This window comes from Punica granatum, chromosome 1 (assembly GCF_007655135.1).
Source record: "Punica granatum isolate Tunisia-2019 chromosome 1, ASM765513v2, whole genome shotgun sequence".
Lineage (NCBI taxonomy): Eukaryota > Viridiplantae > Streptophyta > Magnoliopsida > Myrtales > Lythraceae > Punica > Punica granatum.
In genome coordinates, this window is record NC_045127.1 from 22,615,224 (window position 1) to 22,642,273 (window position 27,050).

The 27,050-nt window shown below is 40.7% G+C and overlaps 1 long non-coding RNA gene across 2 annotated transcripts; it reads left to right on the forward strand.

Annotated features, from left to right (window-relative positions):
• Positions 1-8,320: 8,320 nt before the first annotated feature.
• Positions 8,321-10,053, forward strand: LOC116192794. Of its 2 annotated transcripts, XR_004154150.1 has the most exons (5): positions 8,321-8,481; positions 8,608-8,784; positions 8,926-9,141; positions 9,216-9,290; positions 9,536-10,053. It is a non-coding gene; the product is annotated as an uncharacterized LOC116192794 (long non-coding RNA). The 2 variants fall into 2 exon arrangements; XR_004154149.1 differs by having other exon boundaries at positions 8,608-9,141.
• Positions 10,054-27,050: the final 16,997 nt, after the last annotated feature.

The window sequence follows — 27,050 nt, forward strand, 5'->3', positions numbered from 1 at the left end:
CACTTAAAATAAGCGAGCCATTTAAGACATGTTATATTCTAATAATGGTTTTCTAATTAGAATCATTAATAATTCAAATTAAGATTAGCATTGGGATGTAAATGGGTGGGTCGGTTTTTTATTAAAAATTACGCAGAGAGATATTAGTTTTTATATCTATGAATATTAATTAGTACAATCTTTTGAAAAATCCTAACCATTTACTATCAATTGAGAATTCATAATGTTTATATATAAGTCGTTTTCTCATGAGTTTAGTTACATTTTTTATTATATAGATGAATAGCATAAATCAAATTAATAAAAAAAAAATTGACCCGTGGCATGGCTTGGGGTGTAAAACCCTAGTTGTTTGTCTATTTTAACATTTTAGTTAGTCAAAATAGGCAAATTGGCACGGTTTTTAAATTATAACTTGGGAATGATGCCTCGCGCTTCGCCGTGGGGCCAAAAAATTACATTGATATATTTGCTATAAGATTATGAAGATATGATTACCATTATGTTGTTTTTTAAGAAAGTATATTAGTTGTTTGTCTATTTTAACATTTTAGTTAGTCAAAGTAGGCAAATTGGCACGGTTTTTAAATTATAACTTGGGAATGATGCCTCACGCTTTGCCGTGGGGCCAAAAAATTACATTGATATATTTGCTATAAGATTATGAAGATATGATTACCATTATGTTGTTTTTTAAGAAAGTATATTAGTGTTTTCTCATTTTATTGTGAGAATATTAAATAATAAAAATAATATTATTATATGTCTTCTAATTATAGAAATTGAAATATTCCACTAAATTAAATTTGTATTTTCAATTATATATTTGAAATATTAACCAATATCAAAATTAAACAATGCATAATTTTAAAAGAACTAAAATGATATATGCATTATATTTTAAAATCGTGTTAATTTCTACAATTTAATTTAACCATGTTAATTATATTGTTCTATGTTGACTTTTTAGTTGCATTTTTCTTTCGTGAATGATTCACATTCACCTATACAATATTTCCTTTTTCTTACGATGTTGTGTTTTCTAATATGATACTCGAAATTTATCCATAGATTACATGTAGATCTCTAAAACATGTAATATTGAAATTCTTTTAGAGAATATTAAAAATTATCATCATACACTTTCTTGTTTGGAACAAAAAAGTTATAAATTTAATTCCCGCTAACAGAATTTTTGGTTTCTTTTTGTTGAACTTTTTATTTTATACAGTATAAAGTCTAGGGTCTTCTTTGTAATTGAAAAAAGAAAGGACATAAACAAAAAAAAATCAAAGTTTGTGGAGAACAATAAAAATTAGGAAAGAGAAGATCAACTCAGAAAAAAGAAGAAGAAGAAGAAGAAGAAGAAGAAGAAGAAAGGATGACATGTGTCATGATGTGCTTGCAATGGACTATGTAGGATTATTATTATAAAATAAAATATGAAATAATTATTAATAATAACATAAAAAAGCAAATATTTGCTTGCTTGACAAGTGTCGACAATGAACTAGAGTTTTAGTTATATAAGAAGAAGATTGGGCAAAATGACACACTTCATTAGAGGGCAAAGTTTTACTAATAAAAAAGTTGGATGGACAAAGTGTCCTGATAAATAAACAAGTGTTTACACCTATTTTCTGTAATTCATAAAGATTGTCGAGTCGTGATGTATACTCGGTTGTTCCGATGATTTTTGATAGTTTGTCAAACTGGAAGTTTGAATTCTTTCATTACTCTGATCATGTACATATATCGCTGGTTTACAAAGGAAAAGAGGAAAGATATATCTATTGCCTAATATAACTGTAACTAATAAGGCTAGCTATAATTATATATGATACAACATATCTCCGCTAATATTGGCAATATATCTGTGATATATCCTTTAATAGTCCTCCTCAAGTTAGAGCATGAGGGTCTCGAATGCCCAACTTGCCCAAGAGAAAGCGGAATCGATATCGCCCTAAAGTCTTCATAAAGATATATGCAAGCAGTAGCCTTGACGAAATATGTGAAGTCTTAATCACGCGAAACTGAATGTGTTCATGAATAAAATGGCAATCTATCTCTATATGTTTCGTTCGCTCGTGAAATACTGGATTAGCCGCAATATGCAGAGCCGCCTGATTGTCACAAAATAGTCAAGTAGGTTCACTATAATTGATCCCAAGAGAATGGAGCAAACTCTGGAGCCATAGAAGCTCATTGACTGCTCCTGCCATGGCTCGATATTCCGCTTCAGCTGAAGAACGAGACACCGTGGATTGCTTCTTTGTCTTCCAGTGATATGATCCAACTAGAGGACCCTTCACACGGGCATGTGGAAGCATTCCAGGATGACGGGGTATGGCATGAAGTCGAGCATTGGGACATGCACGTGTTAGCTGGACTAAGAAAAAGAGCACGAGCCAGGCGAATCGAACTAGCCATGCAAAGGATGTTATTGCATGTCCATGAAGGAGTAGTCGAGCTTTTGGGCAGGCTGCATATGGAATAAGAAGCCACGACTGTTCATATTTTAGAAATTTATTTAGAAGATGACCCCAGTTCAAAGGGTTGAATTTATTGTTTTTCAATAACTTGAGCCTATTTCATTTTTGGGTTCATTACATTTAGGATTTATTTTAGCCTAGTCCATTGGTCCAATTAGGTTATCAGTTTCTCTCTATAAATAGGCATGTGACCTCCCTAGAGAAGACATATCAGTTTTCATTTAACTTTGTGAGAGAGATTTTCTCTGAGTTGTTCTGCAGCAACTTCGACGATATTGCAAGTGTGATGACTTGTGATTCCCGACATTTATAATATTGGTTTCTAGCTCCTTATAACTAGCGGGTCAATATTTCATATTATAATATTGGTTTTTGGCTCTTTATAGTCAGCGAGTCAATATTCTCTATCCTTGAAACCTTCATTGGACGATCCCGGGTTTGATCTCATTCTATTGTTGTTGGGTCTTACGGCAAGTTCGTCGAGGTTCGCATCATTTGGTATTAGAGCTTTGGCTCCAATCCAGGTTTCACCTATCCTATTTCGTTCTTTTTTATTGTCCTTGTCCTAGGGTTCGACAAATTGTTGAACGACTTATTGTTGTTTCGGAAAGGTCTGAAAAACAAAAACAAAAAAAAGAAGAAAATTCGTCCAAAAAAATACATAGAAAAAAAGGGGAAAGAAAAAAAAAAGGAAAGAGCAATTGTTTGGAAAATCTTTACTTTTGGGGTGATAGAAGTTTTCTTAGATATATCTCTGCTAATCAAGTAAAGTAGGGAATTTCAAATATTTTCTGTTATTTTCTTCCATATCTGCCACTATCCCAGAATTACCTTCCTTTATATATTATTGTTTACTTTGATGGACCATTGGCATATAAAGTGCAATTGGGAAATCTAATATTGTTTCCTTTCAATTGAATATTTTCCTATCAAATTCCTTTCTTGTCTCTTAGAATTATTTATTCCTTCCATTTCGATACTTTCCATAAATATCTTGTTTCCTTATTCCCACAAATCTTCCTTGTACATCTTAGTTATTTCGTTAACTTCATCTATCACATTATTTCTTTTCTCATTTAGATTTGGATCCTAAATTTGATTCAATTTCTGAAATCAATGATTATAAGTGCTTTGGGCTAATCAACTGATTTTACTCTTGCGATTGAATTGCTTAGTTTCTTAGGAACTTTGAGGAGAAAATCTAGAGAGAAAAAAAAAAGAGGCAAGAGTGGAGAGTATATCAGAGGGTAAAAGCCTAACATTGAGTGAAACACGAGTGTTGAGTGACATTAATTTGAGTGCAAACACTTGAGCGAGTGGTTGTGAGGTCCATCTCTATTTTTTAAAGTTTCACTTGCAGATTTCATCATGCCACAAGAAAGTAGTGGAAATGATCACAATAACGGAGGAACTAATTACAACATGATTATCCGAGATATGCAGCAACAATTTGAGCGCATGAATGTGATGGTTGATTTGATTTACGATCGGTTGGAAAGGCAAGACAAGCGGATTGAACAGTTGCTAGATGGCTATGACGAAGCTTCTGGTTCATCCTCTTGCAAATTGAAGTGGGGTTCGACGAAGAAGGAAGAGAAAATAGCCTTGAAGCCAATAAAAGAGAAACCCACAAACAAGTTTCAACCCAACGATAAAGAGAATGGTCATATTGCTTCTCAATTCCTTGACAGCGATGGTCGAAACGCAACGCTATTGCCACTTCCACCTAACCAAATGGAGGAAGAGCAACTTCAAATCAAGCAGCCCATTGGCGAGAAAAGTGAGGAATTCAAGAACGTCTTTCTCGAGCAAATGCCCCCAGAAAAGTCACCAATCAAGTCAGTTGTCATAGATTCGAGGACGAATCATTTTGAAGAGAGGGGGAATGATATGATCCAACTAGAGGACCCTTCACACGGGCATGTGGAAGCATTCCAGGATGACGGGGTATGGCATGAAGTCGAGCATTGGGACATGCACGTGTTAGCTGGACTAAGAAAAAGAGCACGAGCCAGGCGAATCGAACTAGCCATGCAAAGGATGTTATTGCATGTCCATGAAGGAGTAGTCGAGCTTTTGGGCAGGCTGCATATGGAACAAGAAGCCACGACTGTTCATATTTTAGAAATTTATTTAGAAGATGACCCCAGTTCAAAGGGTTGAATTTATTGTTTTTCAATAACTTGAGCCTATTTCATTTTTGGGTTCATTACATTTAGGATTTATTTTAGCCTAGTCCATTGGTCTAATTAGGTTATCAGCTTCTCTCTATAAATAGGCATGTGACCTCCCTAGAGAAGACAGATCAGTTTTCATTTAACTTTGTGAGAGAGATTTTCTCTGAGTTGTTCTGCAGCAACTTCGACGATATTGCAAGTGTGATGACTTGTGATTCCCGACATTTATAATATTGGTTTCTAGCTCCTTATAGCTAGCGGGTCAATATTTCATATTATAATATTGGTTTCTGGCTCTTTATAGTCAGCGAGTCAATATTCTCTATCCTTGAAACCTTCATTGGACGATCCCGGGTTTGATCTCATTCTATTGTTGTTGGGTCTTGCGGCAAGTTCGTCGAGGTTCGCATCATCCAGGAGATGGGACACCCTCATAATGCAACAAAATATCCCGAGATCGAGCGACGCGTCATGGGGCAACTAGCCCAATTCGAGTCACAATAGACTTCAAGTTCCAATGACCTTGGTCGTAGAAAAATTGCATGTCTTGGAGACTACTTTAAATAATGAAGTACCTGCCTCGCGGCATCCCAGTGTACCTGACGTAGATCCTGCATAAACTGAGACAAGATATGCATATGATAGCTAAGTTCTGGTTGCGTAATCGTCAGCTAAATCAGACGACCAACTAGCCACCTATATTGGTTAGGATCAATGATAGGGGCCCCTGATCCTGCTGACAACTGACGATGTAGCTCCATTGGAAAAGAGGACGGTCATGCACCAAGCATCCCGCACTTCATGAGTATACTGAGCACATACTTTCTTTAATTAAGAAAGAGCCTAGATTCCATTCTGCTTACTTCAATCCTGAAAAAATACCGTCTTGATCTAAGATCCTTGACGCGAAAACATTCATCAAGATATCGTTTGAAGCATGTGTATTGCTCATGGTTGTTGCCCACTACGACAATGTCATCGACATATACCAAGGCTGCAAGAAAAATATCACCACGATTAAATACGAATAGCGAATGATCTATTCCAGACTACTAAAATCCATAATGTCACATAGATTCTGCAAGTTTAGCGTACCAGTTGTGTGAAGCGTGCCTCAACTCATCGAGTGATTTTCAGAGTCGGCAAAGTACTCCCTGCCCTTAAGAAGAATATCCAGGTAGTAAGCGCGTAAGCGCGTATAAACTTCTTCATCAAGATCTCCATGCAAAAATGCATTGTTGACATCCATTTGGTGTATTTCCCATCCCTTTGCCACTGCCACAACTAATAAACATCTAACAGTGACCAACTTTGCCATGGGTGCGAAAGTCTCATTAAAGTCCACTCCTTCAACTTGAGTGAATCCCTTTGCAACAAGTCATGCATTGTATCTCTCTATACTCCCATCAGCTCGATGTTTAATCTTATACACCCATTTGCAATCGATTGGCCGCTTCCCTAGAGGTAAACGCTCAATAGTCTATGTCCCATTGGACTCCAATGCTTTGATTTCTTTTGCTATAGTTTGCCTCCATCGTGGATTTGTCACTGCATCCTGATAAGACGTAAGTTCCACCTCCGAATCCAAAGCACTTACATACTCAAGGTTTCGATTAGATGCACCAGAATACGATAAATATTGCTGAATAGAACGAACCATACTTGAGGATTACTATGAAATAGGTGAACCAGGGGGTGTGTAAGGCGGTGCGAATGCAAACTTCCAAATCTTTCTAAGACATGGGTGCAGACTTAGCTCGATCAGAACGTCGTAACGTTTGTTCCACAGCCTCCACTTCAATGCGTGATCTATCAGGAAAATCCGGGCCTTCCACTTCTTCTGTCAATGGCTCATTGTTTCTTCTAGACTGCCTATCAGTAAGAATGGTATGGTATAGCTCGTCACTAACTTCCTTTTGATTACCTATTGAACCTAAAGGATTTGAAAGCCCACTTTTTCCTTCTCCTCTAGCTGGGTGTTCAAATCTCGACTCCCCCTGACTCCTTATCAGACAGACATGTCTCTCAGTGTCAATAAAGAAACGAACCCGGCCTGTATCTTCCTTGCCCGTATCATTCATCTGTAGAAAAGGAAACTCCTTCTCGTAAAATGGAACATCTTGAGTCACTAATATCTCATTTTTCTCAAGGTCATAAACTCTCTAACCCTTCTTGCAGTACGGATAACGGACGAACATGCATTGACGAGAACGAGGTTTGAACTTATCATTGTCCCTCGGCCTATCATGAGAATAGCATAAGCATCCAAATACCCTCAAATTAGAATAATTCGGTGACCTTTCAAACAAAACTTCATATGGGCTCTTACCTCCCAAGAGTGGTGTGGGAGTTAGATTAATCAGATGCGTCGTCGTGGTGACATATTCTCTCCAAAACTCAGTCAGAAGTTCTGCATGAAAAAGTAGTGATCGCGCAATATTTAATATGTGCCTATGATTTCGCTCGACGTGTCCATTTTGTTGGGGTGTGTCTGTGCAGTATGTTTGGTGAGTGCTTCCTAAGGATTTGGAAAAATAATTCTACAAATCCCGCGAAATAAATTCCTTCCCATAGTCACTTCGCACTATTTTAACAGTGCGATCAAACTGATTCTTCTCCAATTTGCAGAAATTAATAAGATGGCGCTGTGTCTCTGATTTTTCCCGCAATAAATATAACCAAATTGCACGACTATAATCATCAATAATTGTCAAAAAATAACGATCCCTAGAAATATATGCCATCTTATAAGGCCCTCATAAATCATAGTAAAGCAATTGAAATGGAAAGACAGCTTTATTCGTGCTTAAGTCAAAACTTGACCGAGTTTGTTTTGCTCGAAGGCAAACATCGCACTCCTTATTTGTAGCTGTATTCGATTATAAATTGAAACCATTAAATTTGATTCGTCGTGATGGATGCCCAAGTTGCATGTGCCACAAATCATCCATCTCATCACTGATGACCCGATCAGCCTGCTCTCAGATGCCTACACGCCGACACACCCCCTTGGAGCTCACCCACTCCAATCGTTCTCCTCGTGGTGCAGTCTTGTATCAAACAAAAGTCGGTGTAAAATATCACACAGCAATCCAAATCTCTAGATAGCTGTGATACAAAAATAAGATTGCAATTAAATCCGGAACCAACAAAATGTCCGAGAGAATGAGAGGGCCTATATGTATTCGTCCAGTTCTGCAAGCATCAGAAATTCCTCCATTCGGTATATGAATCTTCAGCCTCTTGGTAAGTGGTCGTAACTCAACAAATAAATCTGCACGTCCTATCATATGCCTAGAGGCTCCGCTATCAATTATCCAATCATGCCTAAAATTCACTGGAATAAAATTTTTACCAATATTAGGATGCACATTATCATCGTCGGGACCGAGGAAATCAAGTAACTTTTGGAATGTCGAGTCTAAAAGACGGGAGACTCTATTCAGCCCGCTGTTACTAGGCTATCCTAACTGCACCTAATGGGCCTGCAGCCCACTAATCTGATTCGAACCCAGACTTGACTGCCCTAAATGGGCCTGATGGGCCTGCAGCCCACCGAATTTGTTCGGGCCCAGGCCACCTCCACGCTGCAGCCCACCGAATTAGTTTTGTGCTCCCCCTGTGGCCCTTCTCGCCCTTCTCCCTAAAAACCCTAATTTTCCTTTCTCCTCCGTTGCCTTCAACTCCCAGTTCGCCAGGTAGTCGTGTAGCAGCCAGCAGGAGCTCCTGATGTGGCCAAGACGACCACAGTGGTAGCACATCTTGGTCCCAATCCCATTTGTTCCTCCTATGCTTCCTCTATGTCCTCCGTAAGTCCGATTGTTGCCCCCTTGAAATTTTTTTTCCGTCCCTGCCACTCTGCTCAAGAACACTGCTCCATCCAGTGCGGTATTTTCATGAGATAAAGCCATCAAATTTTGCCTCTCTTCATGCAGGATCATTGCAAGCACCTTGTTCAGAGAGTGGGCAGGCTCGTGGCTTAGTATCAGAAATTGGGACCTCATCGTGTTGAATTCGGACCCCAATCCCATCAGAAATTGATGGGTCTTCTCTCACTCTCTCTATGCCGTATACCTACTGGCTGCCGAGCACGTGCACGTCGGTATCTCCAGGTAATTGTCTAGCTCATCCTAAAGAGTGTTCAGTCGTGAATAGTATTTTGGAACCCATATGCCTTCCTGTTTCAATCTTCCTATCTCGGCCTGTAACTGATATATTGTTGTCTCGTTCCGCTGCGAGTACCTTTCACGGAGATCCTCCTACAAAGTCTGTGCCACCGTTGCAGAGGCCACATTGGATTGAAACTCAGGATCCAGCGTATTAAATATCCACGATATTACCAAGGCATTAAACATATACCACTGTGCCCGGTTGGGGTCGCCCTCTGGTGGTCTTGGCACCGATCCATCCACCATTCCAACCTTGTTCTTGGTGGTCAAGGCTGTCATCATGGCTCTGGACCGTGCAAGGTAATTCGAGCCATTCAATTTGCAATTGATTAAACTCACTCCAGTATAATCTGATGGATTAACAGCAAAAACAGATGACTGACCAATGATTCTTCACCTTTCTCCATCCCTACCAATACTCGCAAACGACAACAACAAGTCTAGACAAGGTATAACTCGAACCCAAAACTGCAGTGATCTGATACCATAATAGTTTGTCAAACTGGAAGCTTAAATTCTTTCAGTACTCTGATCATGTATATATATTGCTGGTTTACCAAGGAAAAGAGGAAAGATATATCTATTGCCTAATAGACGTGTGACTAATAAGGCTAGCTATAATTACATATGATACAACATATCTCCACTAATCTTGGCAATATATTCGTGATATATCCTGTAATAATTTTCCCAGGCTTTGAAAATATGCATTGATTCGGGTTTGAAGAGATAGGCCGTAATTATGTGGATTGAATCAATTTGGAGTTCCAATTCTTGAAGATTAGGCCCAAGAGCCCATTTGGATTAAGCCCATACTTGAAGAGCTCATGATGGAAATCTATCATGGTGAATATATGGATGTATGGACGTGACTTTTGATTAGTGGGCGGTGGGCAATATTTCTTTGGTAGCCGAATATTATTCTTGGAGAGCAAGCACGCGATATTCTCGTGTTATCTAGCCTTATCTTTGATTTTAGGAAGTCAAATAAGTTGGATATTTCTTCGATATGGCTTGATATTTTATCTTTTAGGCAATTTAGGTAAGCTAGTTAGTTATTTCCTATTTGAATAATATCTCGATTTCGATATTATAGGGATATCCATTTAGAGAGATTCTCTAGGATTTCATTGTAACGCCTATATATATGCGTCTTCGAGTTCATTGTAATTCTCCGTACATCGATCAATAAAACCCGTACTTTTCATTCTATCTTTCGTTTATCGCACTTTATTTTACCGCACTTTACCTTACCCGCACTTTCATTTCTCGCACCTTATTTTCTCGCACTTTTAAATTCCCGTTTGTCTATCCCTCAATCGATTCTCTGTGGATCCAAAAAAATTCGTCCTTGGGGCTCCTAGGTTTACAAGATGAAGATTTCACCTTCCTTCGGCATCACTTGCCGAAGATTATCGAAGGGTTGGGTTCACTCCCATCGGGTGGACTTCCTTCACTCGTGTTCGTGCTTGTGCGTAGAAAATTGACGAAGAACTAAAATGGCTAAATCTCTGAGCCATGTTATCGTCTGACGTGCGAACTATTACTTGAAGTTAAACCTAGCTGTGGATCAATCCCCCAGACATCTAGGTCGTGGTACACGCTTTGAGTTGGTCAGGCCGGCTAGTGGCATGTCTCGTATCTTGGAACCGCTTCTTTGTACACTTGGATCTCCCACGTGTTGCAAATTGGGTAGTCGTGCGATTTTGACGTGAACATCTTTTTGGCATGCTCGGTGGGACCACCGTTCTATTGAAGAAGTGTTAAAGTTATTAAGATGGTGACTCGTTAGTAAGCGGCTTTAGGTCATGAAGAGGAAGATAAATGTTTCCGCGAAGAAGAAGCAAGGCATTTACTTCAAGAGGAGGAAGAATAATGCTCACTTGAAGAGAAGAAACAACCTCATCTTGGTGCTGACAACCCCGTTGCAGACTAATGCACGTATGCCTGAATGGACGCGTGTCATGATCGAAAGTTTTCAGGACGGGATGAAGCTCATGTTCCGAGAGATTGGAGAGAATTTCTGCATGGCTTTAGCCATGAATCAAGGTCGAGAGGCTGCTTAAGGAAAAGCTCTCGAAGAGAAGATCAACAAGGAGCCGAACTCAATCAACAAGGGTTCTAAGCCTGCCTTGGCTTCAAACCATAGAACCTCCAGCCTCATGAAATACTCGTCTTCAGGTATGTGTCCACTGTAATCCACTTCATACATGCCACACGGGACAATGAACCCGGTTAACTGTGCAACATCGGTCTCAGCTTATACCACGACTGACTCCCATGCCCCGGCTATGTCGATTTTATTTCAATGGCACAAGCGACAGTTCAGCCCACGGCGCCGAACGTATTGTATATGCAACATCAAGGTATGGAGAGATTACCCACAACAATCTCTATACTCGATGGCACCTCAAGTAGTCGATCCTTACACCTATTTTACTCAAAACAGGTTGATTTACTTTTCTCAAATCACTCTGAATACGGTGTCTTATGCAGTAACTCATCCCTTGCAACAAGCTCAGCCCCCGGTTGCAGCTCAACCTCCCATTGCAGCTCAGCCTCCGATTCTTTAGGCTCTGCTTCAACATGCACCATTACCACCAGCTCAACCTGCAGCTCGGCAACCCCTAGGGCAGGCTCCTCTTAATGTCCAACAGCCTCTAATCAATTGGAATAACCCCCAACAAGTGATTCAAGAGATATATGAGCCGACCTTGCGACGTGTTGATAGACTACTCTATCGGAAACCATATCCCGATTGGATTGACAGAGTTCATGAGTTCCCAAGAGGCATCAAGATGCTCGACTTTAGTCCATTCTTCTCGGGAGAGGATGTGCCATCTTTCAAAGAACAAATAGCTCGGTTTTTGAGCCAATACAACGTCGTGGCTACTAATGATTATTTAAAGTTGCGTTTATTTAGTAATTCCTTGACCGGATGATTCGGTTAGAGATTGGCAAGAGATGAAGGCCAAATTCCATGCACAATTCTATTAAACTCAACCTTACATTGTTTGGCTTGGCGAGGTTTGTTCAAGAACCGAGTGAGAGAGTCAAGGATTACGTCACTCGTTTCAAGATTACGAAGCAAAGGTATAGAACTTTCCTTCCAGAAGATCAATTCCTTCAATTATGCATCAAAGGGCCTGAGTTCAAGTTGAAGAAGAAGTTCGAAGGCGAGGATTCCACGACTTCTTCAATTAAGCCTCCAAGACGTCCACCGACGAGAGGCTTTTGAGGGAGGAAGCTGACCTAAACCTAGGTAACCGAGGCAATATGCATGTTTTTTCAATGAGCACGATGAGGATCATGAAGTGGATTTTCAAGCCTCCCATCAGCAAAAATAGAAGTTGTTAGTGTCTTATTTTCAAAAAAGAATTACTATTGTCCTATTGTAAAATTATAAGGATGGTTTGTGAAATTTAATCAAAAAAAACAATTTTAATATTGGACCTGTAAAATTTTCATTGGTCCAATAAGCATTTTGGGCCAGTGGAAATTTTATAGCACCATTTTGGAAAAGAAAAAAAACTATGTTTTAAAACTATACTCGGTGAAAGAAAAGGGCTAGCAGAAATATGATTGCTCGGGGCAAGAAGCAGAATTTTGATTGTATTAGGAGATTTGGCTTTTTTTTTCTTTTCCGTTTTGCGGCTTTTTTTTGGTACGAATCCTAATATCCGAAAACCTAATTGGAACTCGACTAATCTAGTTGAGCCGGGTCAGCCCACGAAGGGATAAAACTCTCCAAGCGTGAATTTTCTGCATCTACAAGGACCTGAGCCCGAAACTTTATTTAATCGGAACAAATACTGAACAACTTGAACCAGTCCACGTTGGTCGTTTTGCGGCTGTTAACAACGCTATATATATATATATATATTGGATTACCTCATGTGTACCTCATGTGGCTTGAGGGTTATATTTGGCAATTATAAATTAAATATGGCATCAAAAGTTACTTTACTTATATTGATCTTTCCATACGGTCAAGTCCGTATATCACCTAACGCATTTTGAAACTACGGACTTTGATCTTTTTTTTGTTTTTCTTGTTTGGGGGAAAATTTTCAGATAATGTCATCATCCAAGGCATTTAAAGGCAGTTAGGGGCCGATTGGATTCAGAGTTAAAGTTACTTTGATTTTGATTGTGAAAAGGACAAATGAGATGTGATTATAAATTTGACTTGGGAAACGTGTGTTTTTGTTGTGTAGTGTGTTGAGTTAAAGTTAAAATTAAAATTTTTGAATTGGAAAATGTGTATTTTTGTTGTGTAGTGTGTTGAGTTAAAGTTAAAGTTAAAGTTAAAATCAGGAACTTTGAATCCAAACGGGAATTTACTTGGTGTATTTATTTTGTGATCGCCTTGGGATAACCCTTGGTTCTACTGTACCCTTAATAACATGATACAAACAATTCTTTCTGTAAATTCTTTCCATTGGTAACAAAACCTTAATGATATTTAAGGGGGAAAAAGTGGAACAAGAAGACGACATGAAGTTTCATAGATATATAGTTGTGACTTCGTTTCCAATGCAAAATGGAATATACTATCGATTACAATATGCGGCAATGAATTCATTTTATTTCCCGAATATCTAAACGACAAAATATATATGAAAAGAAAATGTAAATTATTAGTATTACAATCTACCTACTAATTCGAAATAGATCCAAGATATATCCATCGAATCATATGATGAACAGATTCAACTTGTGCTCTAAATCAAACGAAATTAAAAAAAAAAAGGGATATTCAAAAAACTCATGCTCTGATTAGTAATGAAGGGGTGACGTAAATTTTAACTTTTCCAATATTGAATTGCTTTTAGGTCATAAGGAAGATCTAATGATCTAATACAAATATAAGTATACTTAAGTATAGGAATATATAAATACCACTAGTAATGATCGAATTCAGGACTTCTTAATTCCGAATCGACGCCTTATGCCATCTACGATATTGCATTTTATGTCATGCAATTCTGTTAAAACAATTAGAAGTCAGGAAGGTGTTTCATTAGAAATGGTTTCACAAGACCCGAGGAAAAAAAATTCGTTTCTCTAATTGTTTGACACAATAAGAAAACTTACTAGAATACTTTAATTGCAATTACACCGAATATATATATATATATATATATATAGGTATCATGCCTCTCTCTCTCTCTCTCTCTCTCTCTCTCTCTCTCTCTCTTCATTTCTACCCGCCTTCGACTTTGCCTACGACTTCTTATAGCTTCGTGCTCCGCCATCTACTTATACTCTGTTTATGCTTATCACATTGCCTCGATTGCGCAATTCACTCGAAGGATGGGTGCTACTGATATATCACTCCGTCGGCCGATCACTGGTTGCTATTAGATGAACTTTGATGCTATAACATGCCCCTTTCCTCATTCTTCGTACATAATCTTTGGTCTTGCCTCTCTGCCAGTTAGATTGGGTGCTTAAAGTACCCATCCCAACGTTGATCTCTCATAATATCCCACTGCACGCACACAACATGTTTGCCGAAATGCCAAAACTACGTTAATGAGCATTCTGCTTTTACATAAAATCAGTGAAGCATTCTCATTTTGGTTTGCCATACCCCGACCACAAAAAAATTTTGTTTTCTTTCTTGACTGAAGTATGAATAATGCAAATGTGGGGTTAAAAATCATGTGAAATCTTTTTACATAACCCTTTTGTCAAGATCATGTAATGATCCTCAGCCATATAATCTTTATTGAATTCTGCTTTTGTAATCCTGAACTTCCACCGATATATTTTTTTCTTGGATTTTGCAATCCCGAGTCACATATTGTTCAAACTTCAAAATTTTAATGGAGCCCAAAGAACCTTAAAATAAAATAAACCTTTTATGATTTCCTTTCCTTCAGGGGAATCAATCTACGAGGACACTTTGTCGAAGCAATTCTTCATATAAATGAAACAAATCAAAAGTTAGGAGAGTAAGAATAAGATCCACCACCACCCATTGCTCCTGTTTGATTGCACAGCTGGGCGGTTGTTAGCATGAGTAGATGCGGCTATAGTCTTCTTGTGAAGACTACGGAACTCGGAAGTAAGGGCGCAACTGTTTTGCTTCTTACATCTTGCCTATGCACTTTACTTTTACCTATATACGTATATGTACACATATATATGTCTACGTGTTTTGCTAATATATTATTTGATAATCGGACTTTATGTGTCGTTTCTACTTGTTAATTTCATCTCAATTTGGTTCTAAGCCTTCTCAGAAAGCAAGTTGTCGAGTGACTTTAGTAATCAGCTTGGTTCTTTTCAGTCAACATAAGATAAGGCTCGACTTTTCTTTCGCTTGTTGAATCATTCTTTCGATGAGAAATCTTAGGTAGTTGGTTTATCAATATCTATCCCTATTGCTATAATAAAAAAAAATAAAAAATAAAAAAATACGAAGCTATATTAAGTGCTTTGTCATGTAAAGCCATCAATTGTGTCCTTTCGCATTAGAATTTCTAATTTGTTTCTCCTAAACCTCTTTACATTCTTGTGGCATCCTTTATGTTTGTTGTTTGTTAATTTGTTCCAATTCATATATCTTCCTGCCAAAGCTTAGTTTGCCTTTAAAATATTTTGTTACTATTGTTATGTTATTAGTTCTCCTTATCACCGTGCTCTTCATGCTCGGCAAAATGCCTAACTATTCCTCAAAGTAGATTGTCTTTATAGTTTATATACTTGCCAATCAGCTGATGGGACCAGCTCAACACCGGAGGTCAAGAGGAGTCAACGCCGAGCCCGTCCGAACCCGCGATACGCCAGCTAGGCACTTATCCGTTTTATTCGTATTTTTAGTTATTTTCTATTTTAGTAATAATTTCCTATCATTTAGGATTGACAGTTGATCTTGCGGGTAGGATTTGATCTCGCAAGGATTTGGGTGCTTTGTTATCTTCTGTTACCATGCTAAACCTTCGAGTATATACTGGGGATTAGCACATCGTTGGAAAGGGAATAAAAAAACTAGTATTTCCTTCTTGCTCTTGATCGACAAGAGCGTTCGATACCGTGAGATTGCATTAATTGGTATCAAAGCGAGGTCACGATCGTATCGGGACCCAGCTCAAAGTGAGGTGGAGATTGCATCAAGGTCTCGGCAACGACGATGGCAACGAATCGGGAACAATTCGAAAGGCTCGAACAATCTGTGGGGGAGATAGGGGGTGGCTCAACTAGCTTGTCGTGGTCGTGTCGTCACAGCAGTCCGGCTCTCAGCGTCGGTCAGGGAGGTCAGGAGGCCACCGCCGCAGAGGGAGCAGTTCATCGTCATCAACGGCGGCTACGAGTCACGGATCAGAGGCTGAGGACCGAGACTCGGATTCTGAGGCAGAGGGCTCGATTTGGAGCTATAGGTTTAGGCATAGGATGGAGAAGCTAAGGTGCGGGAGGATGGAGTTTCCACGATTTTCAGAGGAGGATCCGCGCGTTTGGTTGGACCGCGCAAGGCAGTACTTTGCGGCGCAAGATATAGACAAGGAGGAACATGTGAGACTGGCGACATTCCACCTGGAGGGAGAGGCGAATCAATGGTGGCAATGGTTCAACCATGTGAACTGCCGAAAGAGAATGTCGTGGAGACGGTTCGAGAAGGGATTGCTGGTAAGGTTCGGGTCTTCGGAATATGAAGTGCCAATGAGGCTATGAACAAGCTACGACAGAAAGGGGCATTTCGGGAGTACCTAGGGGAGTTCGAGCGCCTAATGAACACTCTCCCTCATTGGCACCCAAGTGCGCTACTCGGTGCATTCATGGCCAGGTTAAAAGAGGAGATTGCGAGAGAGCTACAGATGTAGAGGCCGAAGGATTTGCAAACCGCTATCGAGCTCGCAAAGAGGAAGGACGAGCAACTACAGCGTGCATGGAGAGCAGGTGGCGGTTCAGCCAGGTTCGGCTTCAAAACCGCAACTGGAGGAGCGAGCGCATAGGCTGTCTAGCCTCTACCACGAGCTAATCTCAGACAAATGCACTAATTAACATGAGAGGAGATGCAGCGGCGTAGGGAGCAAAATTTATGTTTTAATTGTGACGAGAAGTTCATTCCTGGACATAAGTGCAGTGGAATTAAGGCGATGGTAATCGAGGTTGTCGAAGAGGACGAGGGGAAGGCAGTCGAGGAGCCACTAACGGAGGAAACCGAGCGCATATCGATTCATGCATTGACGGGGCAGGTAAACCACAAGACTATGCTGTTTGGTGGGTGAATCGGGCAACATAAGGTCCAGGTACTTGTGGACAGCGATGCAAGCCTGAACTTCATAGGCCTACTGATGGCAGAGCGATTAAGGTTAACCGAGACAAGGCAACAGCCCTTTGTGGTGCGGGTAGCCAACGGCGAGCGGCTGGTGTGTAACCGGCAATACGAATAAGTAATCCTCGGGGTCCAGGGGGTTGAGTTTAAGGTGACTCTTTATGCCTTGCCGGTAATCGGAGTAGAGGTAGTTCTTAGGGTGCCGTGGCTAGAACAATTGGGCCCGACACTCACAGATTACAAAGAGATGACGATGGAATTCAAGATGGAGGGTAAGAGGCACATTTTGAGGGGAGCGATTCCGGAGGGGACGAGGGCAGTGGAGGCCAGATCAGTAGTGCGAGAAGTGACGTCGGGGGCGCAGTTATTCATGGCTGTCGAAGCAAGGGTGAATACAGTAGCTGAGGGCGGAGCAGGAAAGCGGATAGCCGAGGACGTGGCTCAGTTGCTGGCCGAGTTTGCTGAGGTGGTGGCCAAACCAAAGGGCTTTTCCCCTGCCCTTGAATTCGACCATTGCATTCGACTGGTGGGAAGCCAGTGAATGTCGCCCCGTACCGCTATGCTCATTTTCAAAAGGATGAGATCGAGAGGCAAGTCTAAGAGATGTTGAAGACCGCGTTGATCCGACCGAGTACGAGCCCATTCTCATCTCCGGTCTTCCTAGTCAAGAAGAAAGACGATACTTTGAGATTTTGCACGGATTATCAGGCACTCAATGAAGCTACCATTAAGGACCGATTCCCAATTCCCACTATCGATGACATGCTAGACGAACTTCACGGGGCGTCGTGGTTCACAAAACTAGACCTGAGGGCCAGGTACCATCAGATTCGAGTGCATCCTAATGACGTCGTTAAAACGCTTTCCGAACTCACAACGGCCGCTACGAATATTTGGTGATGCCATTAAGGTCGTGCAACGCGCCGTCTACGTTTCAAGCTACCATGAACAACATTTTTCGACCCTACTTGCGGAAGTTCGTGCTCGTCTTCTTTGACGACATTCTAATCTATAGTCCGGTGTGGGATGAGCACATGAGGCACTTATGGGAAGGTCTTGAGGTACTGAGTAAAAATCAATTCGTAATTAAACTTTCGAAATGTTTCTTTGGGCAGGAAGAGGTCGAGTATCTTGGCCACTTTATTTCACGGTGAGGCGTGCGGGTCGACAATCGGAAAATTAAGGCCATGAGATCATGGCCTCCACCAAAATCAGTCATGGAATTACGAGGGTTTCTGGGACTAACGGGCTATTACCGTAAGTTCGTGAAGGGTTATGGCGGGATTGAACGACCCCTAACGAATCTCTTGAAGAATTGTTGTTTTGAGTGAAGCATCAAAGCTGAATGAGCCTTTAATGCGCTGAAGACCGCAATGACCGCGACCCCTGTCCTTGCACTGCTTGACTTTGAGGATGAATTGTTGGGAATTGGTGTATGCCCTAGAGGCAATCTATAATCAGTTTTGTAATATGATATCTATTTCATTATAAAACGAGGCATATCTGTTATTGTGTAGATTGCGCTAAATATGATTTTACACAATAATGTCCTTGGAATAGTAGGTTCAATAGGCATCAAGTGTGACTTGATTGTGAGATCCTATAATTACTGAACATTATTCCTAAATGTCCATAGTCAAAGTATTATCGTTAATTAGGACAACGGTAATACGGTTAGACTAGTGTGAGTGTTGATTGATGACCAAATCTCATAGGTCATGGATATGGAGATATCAAATCACACCACATGTATACATTAAGAGTAATGTGTATTGGACTGACCCGCCATGAGATTGCTACATGGGTTGTTACGTGACTGTCATTAGCATATCTCAAAGTGACTATAGTGTAATGGTCCTTTGACTTGAGGTCACCATGGATTCCTACGTGTAATGTCGTATATTTTGATACTGTCAAACGCCACCGTAACTGGTTGGTTATAAAGATAGTTATTGGGTATGCCACAAAGCATGGAAAAGAATGTGAGTGACCAAGATAGGATTTGTCCCTCCTACGAAACGGGAGCGATATCTCACGGCCACTTGGTGATTAAGTCTAAAAGTGTATGTATACCCAAATGAGTCGATATAATGATATCGAGCTCATTTGCTCTGATAGACTTACCCGGTAAATCAAGAAAGAGAGATATTAAGCCATACAAGTATGTCATCGACCATGCCTTGGGCTCAATAGAGATATAGAGGACAATGGATTATATTACACGGTAATATAGGTCACGAGGTTCGTCGAGAAATTGACTTTCCGATTACTTGAGTAACAGTGATGCATTGCTAGATGCCGCTCACTGTTTGTAATATTAAAATAGAGATTTCGATATTACTATCAACGTAATTGGGAACCTACAGGGTCACACACTACGACTAACTTGACGAGATATTTTGAAACAACAAAATTGTCTAATAAAGATTAGATGATTTATGGTGCGACCGATTAATCGGATATTTAATGAGATTAAATTTGCCGATTAATTAGACCCGATTTATTAGATTTAATGGTGTGCTAAGTGGTTATTTTTATGGAACCACTTGCAGCCAATTATAGAAAGAAACATGGGCCAATTGTATGATAACACTTAGCTATACACATGGACTAATTAAATGATGTCACCTAGACTTACACATGTCACTTGGAGCCTTGATTCTCCTTAATCCCACATCGGTGGGGCTTTGAATTTGTCTTCCCCATATTGCTTATAAAAGGGGCAGCATGCATGTTTAGATATAAGAGATATATATACATGTATATGGGTGTACGTGTATAAGTGTAAGGAAATTCAAGTTGAATTGTTCAATTTGAATTAATCCTACTAGTCTAATAAATTTCGGGTGTCGCATCGGGGTGTTTCTTTCGAGTGTTGGTCGCTAGCACCGCCGATCTCGAAAACTCGTCGACAAAGTCGGTGTGGATACCAGTAGAGGCGTCACGCGTGGGACGCTCGGTCGACAACTTTAAATATTCCAGGTACGCTTTTATTTACTCTTACTCTTCTAGTAGGTCTTGGAATTAGTTTCACGGGTAAGAAATTTTGAATTTCTGTTCCTTTTTACGCTTCCGTTAGCCCCGTGGAACTAGCAATTGGTATCAGAGCCTAGCTAGTTAGAATCTGAGTAGATAATAGCATAAAATATGATTTTATGCTTGGTACTGGTATGATTATGTTTGATATTTGCGGTGCATGACTGTTAGACATGGACTATGTCCTAGTTGTGTTAGTATAATAGTTATGCGTTTGGACTATTATGTAATTGTTACATAATAGTGTATGGTGAGATCGATTAAATGTTAATCAAATCCCTCAAAATATTAAGTCCATATCCTTCCACCGTGTAACGCTCGTCAAGACCAAGATCGATGAGTGTGTAGACCTTGCCTTCGCAGGATGCCCTTATCTATCCTAGTAAGACGTTGTGTTTACCAGTGGGTCGGACTTAACTGAGCAAGCCTAATAGGATTAGGAGTTCAGAGGCATGTAGTTGGGCATCGATCTATAAGATAGATTTGAATAAGGAATTATTCACTCAACTAATCAAGAGTTGCATGTGATGCAATTGGGAAAGTGAGTTCCCTACCTAAATAGCCAGTTCTGGGTGAATCAGCCCTCGCTGACTCAGAGCTTGGTGAGATATGGATCTTGAGCTACTATGAGAATGATATTCTCTGAATCAATGTTGAGGGTCATTGATTTGATATAAATAGTGGGAGCAATATTTATAAAGTCCTCATTAAATATTGATGTGTCATAATACTTATTTTGTATATTTCTATGGTAGTTACCATGGAAGGGAGCACTTCTAGTACTTTCTGTTTGCGATCCGTCCTTGATAAGGACAAACTGTCAGGGAATAATTTCCTTGGTTGGTATCGAAACTTGAGAATTGTTCTCACCCAAGAAAAGAAACTATATGTCTTAGAGCAACCTCTTCTTGCGCCACCACCTGACGATGCCCCCCAAGCTGAGAAAGATGCTTATAGTAAGCATCATGATGATGCCGTAAACGTCGGATGTCTCATGTTAGTCACCATGGACTCGGAGCTTCAGAAGCAACATGAGAACATGAAGGCGTACGATATGATCGTGCATCTCAGGCAGCTCTATCAAGAGCAGGCCCGACATGAGAGATTCGAGATCTCTAAAGCACTTTTTCAGGCAAGGTTGACTGAGGGTAGCCCGGTGGGTCTTCATGTACTCAAGATGATTGGGTACGTCGAGACTCTGGGAAGACTGGGATTTCCTCTAGGTCAAGAGTTGGCCACAGATTTAGTCCTACAGTCGCTGCCCAGCAGTTATAGTCAGTTCATCATGAGCTATAATATGAATGACTACAATAAACCATTGCCTGAACTGCTTAACATGTTGAGAACAGCTGAGCATGATATCAGTAAGGGGACGTTTGTTCTAATGGTCCAGGGGACCAAAAGAAAGGGCAAGGGCAAGAGTAAAGGCCAGAGGGCTAAAGGTGCATCCAAGTATGACTTGGGTGCGTTGAAGCCTAAAGCCAAGGTGGCAAAGAATGATTACTGCTTCCATTGTGGCAACACTGGACATTGGAAGCGGAATTGTAAGGTATACCTAGAGGAGTTGAAGAAGAAGAAGGGAAGTGAGACTTCTACTTCAGGTATCCATGTTATAGAGATCAATGTATCTACTACTTCTACATCTTGGGTATTAGATACCGGGTGTGGTGCTCATATTTGTGGAAATATGCAGGACCTAAAGAACAGTAGATCGTTGGCAAAGGGCGAGGTGGACCTACGAGTTGGAAATGGAGCAAGAGTTGCTACATTAACTGTAGAGACTTATCACTTAGTTTTGCCTACTGGGCTAGTATTAGATCTTAACGACTGTTATTATGTACCTGCTATTAGTAGAAACATAATATCTGTTTCTTGTTTGGACAAGAAGGGATTTTGTTTCACTATCAAGAACAAGTGTTGTTCTATGTACATGAATGGTGTATATTATGGCAGTGCACATTTAAGTAATGGTCTGTATGTTCTTGATCTAGATACGCCTATTTATAATGTGGAAACCAAACGGCTCAAATCTAATGATTCGAACCCGACTTACCTCTGGCATTGTCGTTTAGGCCATATTAGCGAGAATCGCATCTCTAGACTCCATAAGGATGGATTACTGGACTCGTTTGATTTAGAATCGATCGAGACATGCGAACCTTGCTTAATGGGGAAAATGACTAAGGCCCCTTTTACCGGAAAAGGTGAGCGAGCTAGTGATCATCTGGCTCTCATACATACTGATGTATGTGGACCAGTGAACAAGCTTGCTAGAGGTGGGTATCTCTACTTCATTACATTTACTGATGATTTCAGTAGATTTGGATATGTGTATTTGATGAAACACAAATCTGAATCCTTTGAAAAGTTCAAAGAATTTAAGAATGAAGTGGAGAATCAGTTGGGTAAGAGCATTAAAGTTCTTCGATCAGATCGAGGAGGTGAATATTTGAGCTATGAGTTTGCTGACTATCTTAAACAGTGTGGGATTTTATCTCAACTGACTCCACCTGGAACACCACAGTGGAATGGTGTAGCTGAGAGGAGGAATCGAACTTTATTAGATATGGTTCGATCTTTGATGAGTCATGCAAACTTACCTGACTCCTTCTGGGGATATGCTCTACAGACAGCTGCTCTCATATTAAACAATGCTCCGTCGAAATCAGTTGAAAGGACACCATATGAGATGTGGTATGGGAAGCGTCCCAAGATGTCTTTTCTAAAAATATGGGGTTGCGAAGCTTATGTGAAGAGATTGTCTTCGGATAAGCTTGGCCCTAAATCGGACAAATGTTACTTTGTGGGTATCCTAAGGAAACTCGAGGATACTATTTCTATAATCCCATCGAGGGCAAAGTGTTTGTCGCTCGAACTGCGGTATTCCTTGAGAAAGAGTTTCTCTTCAAAGGAACTAGTGGGAGGAAATTAGAACTTGGGGAAGTTCTACCACAAAATGACATTGACCAATCGACGGGCGATGTTGCAGAACAAGTACCACAAGTTGTTGTGGCACAATCTTCTACACAGGTGACACGGGAGCCTCGTTGGTCTAGTAGGATACGTCATGAGCCCGAGAGATATGGATTTCTCGTGACTCAAGACAATGACGTATTGCTCATAGATAATGATGAGCCTACAACCTATGCGGAAGCCGTAATAGGCCCTGACTCTGAGAAATGGCTGGAGGCCATGAGATCTGAGATGGAGTCCATGTACACTAACCAAGTATGGACTTTGGTTGATCCACCTGAATGGGCAAAACCCATTGGGTGTAAGTGGGTCTTCAAGAAGAAGACTGATATGGACGGTAATGTGATTACCTTTAAGGGCCGACTTGTGGCAAAAGGTTTCAAACAAGTTCATGGTGTTAACTATGACGAAACTTTTTCCCCGGTGGCTATGCTTAAATCCATAAGGATCTTGCTTGCAATTGCAGCTTATTATGATTATGAGATCTGGCAAATGGATGTCAAAACTGCTTTCCTGAACGGGAAGCTCCTCGAGGATGTGTATATGACACAACCTGAGGGTTTTGTCGATCCACATAGTGCCGGAAAGGTTTGTAAGCTACAACGGTCTATTTATGGGCTGAAGCAAGCTTCCAGGAGCTGAAATCTTCGTTTTGATGATGCAATCAAAGAGTTTGGTTTCATTAAGAATGAAGATGAACCCTGTGTTTACAAGAAGGTTAGTGGGAGCGTAGTGATCTTCTTGGTGTTGTATGTAGACGACATACTTCTGATCGGAAATGACATTCCTTCCTTACAGTCTGTGAAGACTTGGTTGGGAAGGTGTTTCTCTATGAAGGACTTAGGCGAAGCTACCTATGTGCTAGGTATCAAGATCTATAGAGATAGATCCAGGAGACTGCTTGGCCTAAGTCAGAGTGCATACATAGATAAAGTGCTTCGGCGTTTTAGCATGCATGATTCTAAGAAAGGGTCGCTGCCTATGTTACATGGCATAAGCCTTTCGAAGGCTCAGAGTCCTTCTACTCGAGAGAAGAGGGACCGCATGAATAGGATTCCATATGCGTCAGCTATTGGATCCATCATGTATGCTATGTTATGCACTCGATCAGATGTCTCGTATGCTTTGAGTATGACGAGTCGATACCAATCAGATCCAGGTGAAAGACACTGGATTGCAGTAAAGAACATCCTTAAGTACTTACGAAGGACTAAGGAGATGTTTTTGGTATATGGAGGCGAAGAAGAGCTCGTTGTAAGAGGTTACACCGATGCTAGCTTCCAGACCGATAAGGACGACAGTAGATCGCAGTCAGGGTATGTGTTCTGCCTGAATGGAGGTGCTGTGAGTTGGAAGAGTTCCAAACAGGAGACAGTAGCCGATTCTACCACAGAGGCCGAGTATATTGCTGCCTCTAACGCTGCAAAAGAGGCCGTTTGGATCAAGAAGTTCGTGACAGAACTTGTTGTGGTTCCTAGCATCGCAGACCCAGTGGATCTCTATTGTGACAACAATGGAGCCATTGCGCAAGCTAAGGAACCCAGGTCTCACCAGCGATCCAAACATATACTCAGGCGCTTCCATCTCATTCGCGAGATCATCGACAGAGGAGATGTGAAGATATGCAGAATACCAACAGATGAGAATCTCGCAGATCCACTTACGAAGCCTCTTGTGCAGCGCAAGCACGAGGCTCACACTAGATCTATTGGCATAAGACATGTGCCAGATTGGCTCTAGTGCAAGTGGGAGATTGTTGGGAATTGGTGTATGCCCTAGAGGCAATCTATAATCAGTTTTGTAATATGATATCTATTTCATTATAAAACGAGGCATATCTGTTATTGTGTAGATTGCGCTAAATATGATTTTACACAATAATGTCCTTGGAATAGTAGGTTCAATAGGCATCAAGTGTGACTTGATTGTGAGATCCTATAATTACTGAACATTATTCCTAAATGTCCATAGTCAAAGTATTATCGTTAATTAGGACAACGGTAATACGGTTAGACTAGTGTGAGTGTTGATTGATGACCAAATCTCATAGGTCATGGATATGGAGATATCAAATCACACCACATGTATACATTAAGAGTAATGTGTATTGGACTGACCCGCCATGAGATTGCTACATGGGTTGTTACGTGACTGTCATTAGCATATCTCAAAGTGACTATAGTGTAATGGTCCTTTGACTTGAGGTCACCATGGATTCCTACGTGTAATGTCGTATATTTTGATACTGTCAAACGCCACCGTAACTGGTTGGTTATAAAGATAGTTATTGGGTATGCCACAAAGCATGGAAAAGAATGTGAGTGACCAAGATAGGATTTGTCCCTCCTACGAAACGGGAGCGATATCTCACGGCCACTTGGTGGTTAAGTCTAAAAGTGTATGCATACCCAAATGAGTCGATATAATGATATCGAGCTCATTTGCTCTGATAGACTTACCCGGTAAATCAAGAAAGAGAGATATTAAGCCATACAAGGATGTCATCGACCATGCCTTGGGCTCAATAGAGATATAGAGGACAATGGATTATATTACACGGTAATATAGGTCACGAGGTTCGTCGAGAAATTGACTTTCCGATTACTTGAGTAACAGTGATGCATTGCTAGATGCCACTCACTGTTTGTAATATTAAAATAGAGATTTCGATATTACTATCAACGTAATTGGGAACCTACAGGGTCACACACTACGACTAACTTGACGAGATATTTTGAAACAACAAAATTGTCTAATAAAGATTAGATGATTTATGGTGCGACCGATTAATCGGATATTTAATGAGATTAAATTTGCCGATTAATTAGACCCGATTTATTAGATTTAATGGTGTGCTAAGTGGTTATTTTTATGGAACCACTTGCAGCCAATTATAGAAAGAAACATGGGCCAATTGTATGATAACACTTAGCTATACACATGGACTAATTAAATGATGTCACCTAGACTTACACATGTCACTTGGAGCCTTGATTCTCCTTAATCCCACATCGGTGGGGCTTTGAATTTGTCTTCCCCATATTGCTTATAAAAGGGGCAGCATGCATGTTTAGATATAAGAGATATATATACATGTATATGGGTGTACGTGTATAAGTGTAAGGAAATTCAAGTTGAATTGTTCAATTTGAATTAATCCTACTAGTCTAATAAATTTCGGGTGTCGCATCGGGGTGTTTCTTTCGAGTGTTGGTCGCTAGCACCGCCGATCTCGAAAACTCGTCGACAAAGTCGGTGTGGATACCAGTAGAGGCGTCACGCGTGGGACGCTCGGTCGACAACTTTAAATATTCCAAGTACGCTTTTATTTACTCTTACTCTTCTAGTAGGTCTTGGAATTAGTTTCACGGGTAAGAAATTTTGAATTTCTGTTCCTTTTTACGCTTCCGTTAGCCCCGTGGAACTAGCAGAATTCGTGATTGTGGCGGACGCTTCCGGCACTAGCATTGGCGCAGTCCTTTCACAGAAAGGCCGACCGCTCACTTTCCTGAGCAAGGGCCTCAATGAATCGAAGAAGTCGTGGTCGACCTACGGGAAGGAGATGTTGGCGATATTAGAAGCGGTACGTTGTTGGCGGACTTACTTGCTCGGGCGCCGATTTACTATTCGGACTGATCAAAGGAGCCTTCGATATCTCCTTGAGCAGCATATCGTCACGCCCGAGCAGCAAAAGTGGATTACCAAATTACTCGGATTCGACTATAGGATAGAGTACAAGTCGGGAACCGAGAATAAGGCGGTCAATGCCCTTTCCCGAAGAGCGGAGGTGGCGATTACTCTGGCTATCACAGCCCCCTATTCGAACCTGTGGGCTAAGATCGTGCAAGCAACCGAGGGCGATCCACACCTGGGACCGATTTTACGGAATATTCGTTGAGGGGAGCTGCTGGAGGGA